Here is a 6,034-nt window from a genome sequence, read left to right as displayed (position 1 = left end):
AGCGATCGTTTACTGCTTAAATATATAAAATATTCTGATATAGCACATGAATTTTTGTCATGGCATTTCACAATTGTAAAAATTTGTCAAAATATGACGTCTTCAATTTACCAAAGTTATAAATTGACGTGATTGTTATTTCATGTTTGTTTCCACATTTGCATAAAGTTTTAAAAAATTTCTTAAACAAAACTAAGACGTGGTAGTAGTGATGGGATTTGAACCCATGCCACTTATATAACTGGTGCTTATAACCAGCGCCTTGCTACTCGGCCAAGCTACCCATATTACAGAATACAATAACTTTTGAGAAAGACAAAACATCTAAATGCATTTTAAGACAATCAATCACTTGCCAATGTTGTGAAAAAATCTAATTTATCATATGATAACCGTCACTTCCGCCAAAATAGCTGCCTTTTTTTGCCTTAGAAGCATTTCTGCCTGTCCATTATTTTTTGTTATTGACTACGGTTAAAATACGCGTAAAATTATCTGCAGATGTAAACATGCCTGTAAAGCAAACATAAAAATGAAAAACAAAGCATTTATGAATGTAAGTCCAAGTTTCTTACATCAAAATATGCAAGAAATGATTATTATATAAAATGTCTTTCGGTAAAGTTAAATAATTAATAATGGATGTTTAAATTTAATACTTTATATTCAAAAAAACGAGCATTTAACAATTAATTGTTTTAATGAAAAACATGTATTCCAAAATTGGAATATTAATGGTGAAATGGAAGATAGAAAATTTGACAAATTTTGTGTACATTAGAAAACGAAAAAAAATTTAAAAATTTTTTTTCTCAATGGCAAGTAAAAAATATTTTACGTGTCATACATTCTTTGTCAAACAAAAAAAAATTCAATAGTGCAGTTATCAAAATGACAATTTTTAAAAAAATGATTTGAAAAAATAAAATATTTTTTGAAAGAATTAGATAAATACACAAAACAAGCATTTGCCTTTCCTGCAACCAGAGGCGGATCCAGGCTGGTGCAACTGATGCGAGTGCGTCAGTCATAAAATTGAATAGTTAATGTTTCACAACATTATAACTTACAATCAATACGAGAAAAATGCAAGAAATATATCAGATTGGAACGTTTATAGTTTCTAAATGCTTTAAATACCTTAAAACTGACAATATATTGGCAACAGATTTACATTGATAATTGAGAAATATTGTTAAAAGCCTTCGTAGATGTGTTTACATGTGAGTATCATTTTGATTACAGCCGCATTATTAAAAAATGCGTCGCTAAATATGGCGCTTTTATGTGTCGAAATTTTTAGCAAAAATTTGTTTCATCATTCAGCTACACTGAGCTGAATTTGTATTACTACGTCACGGTGGCTAGATAGTGAATCACTACGTCACGGTGGGGAAAAAGTGCACCAGTTGGTGCAACAGTCCCGAGTCTCTTTGGCCGAGTGAACCACCTAAACGTCACGAATTTCATTGTTTTTTAGCCTACGTCACGGTAAGAAATCGCTGCTGACTGTTGCACTTAAGCCTACAAACACCAAAATTTCATTCTGACTGGTGCACTTGAGCCAGCGTTATCAATCATCAAACCTTCAAAATTATAATTACATGACTATGGCATTTGGCTTATTTATATCTTGAAGTCATCATGGCTGAAAGTAGGCATATATACGATCTTGGCTCATTGATTCAAGGCAGTAAAACCAGCGAGATTTCTTCTGTAAGCAAGGATTATGAAGCTTACTCTTTTTATTGTTAGGAATATGATGGGAAGGGGCACATGGGGTGTTTATTCCCTGTTGAATTTATTTAAATTTCAAAACATCCTGACCTGCATTAACCTATTAAATCGAAATTTACTGTATTCTATTTTACAATGTCAATTTTCAAACTCCATGTCCAATATTGTTGGCTCAATGAAATTTAGCCAGTAGTATAATGCAATGCTTTGGATTTATGCCATAACTAGTGTGCACATAATTATGCATGTTGTTGTGCCAAGTTTATAAAGTGTCATATAACATAAGATCACAAAACATTTTATTCACAACTATATGTTTAAATTTGGGTAATCCTGCATATTTATAGTGAAGATTTCTTCGGATTAAAGTCACTGGTAGAAGTCTCTACGCACTTCCTGGAGAAATCTCCACTCTAATTGTGCTCACATGGATATTGTGATTTCAAAGTTACTTAACATACATAAAAATATAAGAGCTAATAATTTATATTACATTACTTCAGGATATTTCATAGATATATAAATATTCCATGTAATATGTTGTAATATGTGCTCAATGTGACAGACAGACAGGGCACATTTTTCATACATTTTGCTTGTTTATAAATACTAACTTTCTGAGCTATGCAATGTTTTGAATGTAAGAGCTATGCTGGACCAACCATGTTATTCATTAGAGTTTTTTATTTTCATATTGCATGCCTAATATTATCAATCCCCTGAAATTTAGCAAAGCAAACTGTAATTACATATTATTTCAGCCACAACAATTCCTTATTATTTCTTCCACACCTAGCTTGATAATGACTTTCATATGAAGTTGAAATATTGCTTTGAATCTTCTCTGTTGCTGTTATAACTGGAATCTTGAGTTTACAAGATGATGTTTTTTCGAGTATATGCTCTCATTTACAATCATGCACAGGGTGCCAAATTTCTAAATTTACCCTAAAACATTATGATCACAAAAGGGTGGGTACACAGCAAAGCATTTCATTTGCATAGATATGATGTTACTGTATGGTCTTTACATTGTTATTATGATCTCAAAATTGCCCACTATACATAAAGATTTTAGAGCAACAGTTCTATATTGTAATACTTTTACATATTTCATTGTATATTACATCACCATATTTTATTTTTGCATATGTGCATATGTGCATCCTGATCCTTATGTATAGAAGTCCTCACCATTACACTTTGATTAAAGCTAGGAGGGCACATAGTATTAGCTATTAGGTACGTATTTATACTCCTCTTGAAAGCTGGTCTCATGAATTTGGTGGGAAAGTATAGCAATGGCATTACCATGCTTAGATTCAATTATCAAAAAATTTTAGATTTTATATCATTGAAATTTGCGAAAAGTTTACAAACTAAGTAAAGCCAAGTTTTTTTAAATTCTGTTGTCAAAACGCAGGAAATTGCATTTCCGATTGTCTAAAATACAAAATTTTCCGGGGGGCATCCTCCCAGACCCCCTACAGAGCTAGCGCCTTTGGCGCTCGCAGTGGTGCATCAGTCACGAAAATTGCTGGATCCGCCCCTGCCTGCAACCAATTTTTTCGGACAAAGTAGCCAGTGCTAAACGATGCCACTGACTATTGTGATGGTTTAAGGTCAGTTTTCTTGGCTCATTTTTTTTGATAAAAAATTTCGTCTTCTTAAAAAGACTGTTTTGGATAATTTCGTAAAGCTGATTAAAAAACTTCTAATCTGTATGTAATTTGGCAGTGGAGGGATTCGAACCCATGCCATTTGATTGCAGCAGAGAAATATTCTGGAATGTCAACACTTAAATAGCATGCTTAGTAACAATTTAACAGAGAAGTCCTCAGCGCATGCGCTTGAGCATGCGCAATTTAACCGACAACTTGTTCAAAGTCATGGCAACGACTAACTGTATGTACTTGCACTACATTTGTGGCAATTAGCTCAATTAATCGCAAATTATTTAAGAAGTCATCTGGGCATGCGCAGTAGTGACTTTGATAATACCACAACTGTCGTAAAGCCTTCGAATTTAAGAATATAAATATAAAGCTAAATATTTGTATTGTAGATGTCAACTAGCAGTGGAAGCTGGGTGCGATATGTATGCAGTGGCTTAGGGGTCCAGACGTTTCGGGTCGCGACCGCACTCTCCCTGCGTACCCCGAGCAAAGCCTATCGCAGGTGATCTGGGGGTCTGATGGGCGGAAGCTTGCTATTGACATCCCCAAGTAGGATAGCGTGGAAGGGGCCGAAATCTCCTACCGAAACGTAAACATGCAGCGTTCTAGTGCCTTAGGCTTAAGAAGGTATCGGGAAGCATGGGCCGAAAACGGGGGTTTTTTGCTTTCGAGGTTTATCTTTTTGTTTACACAAGTTCTTCTTATGAAGTAAACCAAGCAAAGTATCCATTTATTTCTTCTGGCACTTTGCCTTTTTCAGGCACTTACAACTTAAACCAACCTTGAACATGTTTTCCACAATTTTATTAGTTTATATCTTTACGATTTAACTCTCGTATTTATTGTTTCTCATGTATCACGAGCAAACCATCTATGAGCTTTATTGCATTTAACCATTATCTGTTTCCTTTCATTAACATGCGACCTCTAGTTTTCAACTTTCTTGGAGTAACGCGAGGCATGCACCGAAAATTTGTCATTTTTCTTACAAGACTTCTTCTCATAAAAGACCTTAAAAAATCAAAGGATACTACAAAAGTTCAAACAACTTCTGCCTTTTTGCTTTATAATTCAAGTAATCTCTAAGAATGTTTATACGTGATTTACTTTTCACCTTTTACAATGTAACTTTCTCGTACCTCTCTCGTGATGAGCGAGAGCCTCCTTATACAACACAACTCTCTCACCATCAGCAAAAGCATCCCTGTACAAGTTAAATAATTAATAATAGATGTTTAAATTTAATATTTTATATTGAAAAAACGAGCTTTTAATGATTGTTTTAATGAAAAACATGTATTCCAAAATGGAATATTAATGGTGAAATTGACGATAGAAAATTTGACAAATTTTGTGTACATTAGAAAACGAAAAAAAATTTAAAAATTTTTGTTTATCAATGGCAAGTAAAAAATATTTTACATGTCATACATTCTTTGTCAAACAAAAAAAAATTCAATAGTACAGTTATCAAAATGAGAATTTTAAAAAAAATAATTGAAAAAATAAAATATTTTTTGAAAGAATTATATAAATACACAACACAAGCATTTGCCTTTCCTGCAATCGACTTTTTTCGGATAAACTACCTAGTTCTAAACAATGCCATTGACTATTGTGATTGCTCAAGATTAGATTGCTTAGCTCATTTTTTCAATAAAACTTATTCTCTTTTTAAAACGAAAGTTTTAGATATTTTTATAAAGCTTATCAAAAAAATTCTACTCGCTATATACTTTGGCAGTGATGGGATTCGAACCCATGGCATTTACATGACAGGTGCCTTATACCAGTGTCTTAGAGACTTAGACCATTCGGCCACACTTCCCTTCCGTCAACCGAAAACAAAAAAAACCACATATAAACATTTGATGTATGAAATAAAAAACATACGTGTTTTATCAGTGATTTTTATGTGAACAAATGCGATTTATGTGTCATCACATTTGTTTTGCATGTGGATATATATCTCACAAATGTGTCAAAAGAGGAAATAGAAACTCAAATGTAGTTCATGTGTCAATAAATATTGTAAATGTGAATTACATTTGAGAAAATAAATCCCACATGTTAACCATGAGAGACCTTAAGATGGTGCATTAGAGAATTCGGAAACACCTCACAGATTTCACTCGTTACTCGCTTATGTAGAAAAAAAAGAAAAGTCATCTTTAAAACGGTCTTTTACTAACCTAAATTTATAAAATCTTCTGATATAGGATATAAATTTTTGTCATGCCAGTTAACAATCGTAAAATTAATCAAAATATGATGTGATAATATACAAAAATGAAGAAAAACATGTTAATTATTTCAATGTAATTTCCACAATTGTGTAAATTTTTTCAAAATTTATTAAATAAATTCCTATAACGAAGACGTGCTGGTAGCGATGAGATTTGAACCCATGCCACTTACATGACTGGTGCTTAAAAACAGCGCCTTTAGTCGGTCACGATACCTATAAGACAGACAACAATAACTTTTGAAAAAAACAAAACATCTAAACGCATTTTAAACACAATCAATCACTTGCCAATGTTGTAAAATAATCTTTTTTATCATATGGTAAACGTCACTTCCGGCAAAATGGCTGGTTTTTTTGCCTTAGAAGCATTTCT

Source organism: Xenia sp. Carnegie-2017, unplaced genomic scaffold (assembly GCF_021976095.1).
Source record: "Xenia sp. Carnegie-2017 unplaced genomic scaffold, XeniaSp_v1 HiC_scaffold_6, whole genome shotgun sequence".
Lineage (NCBI taxonomy): Eukaryota > Metazoa > Cnidaria > Anthozoa > Malacalcyonacea > Xeniidae > Xenia > Xenia sp. Carnegie-2017.
Note: the sequence above shows the minus strand (reverse complement) of the source record.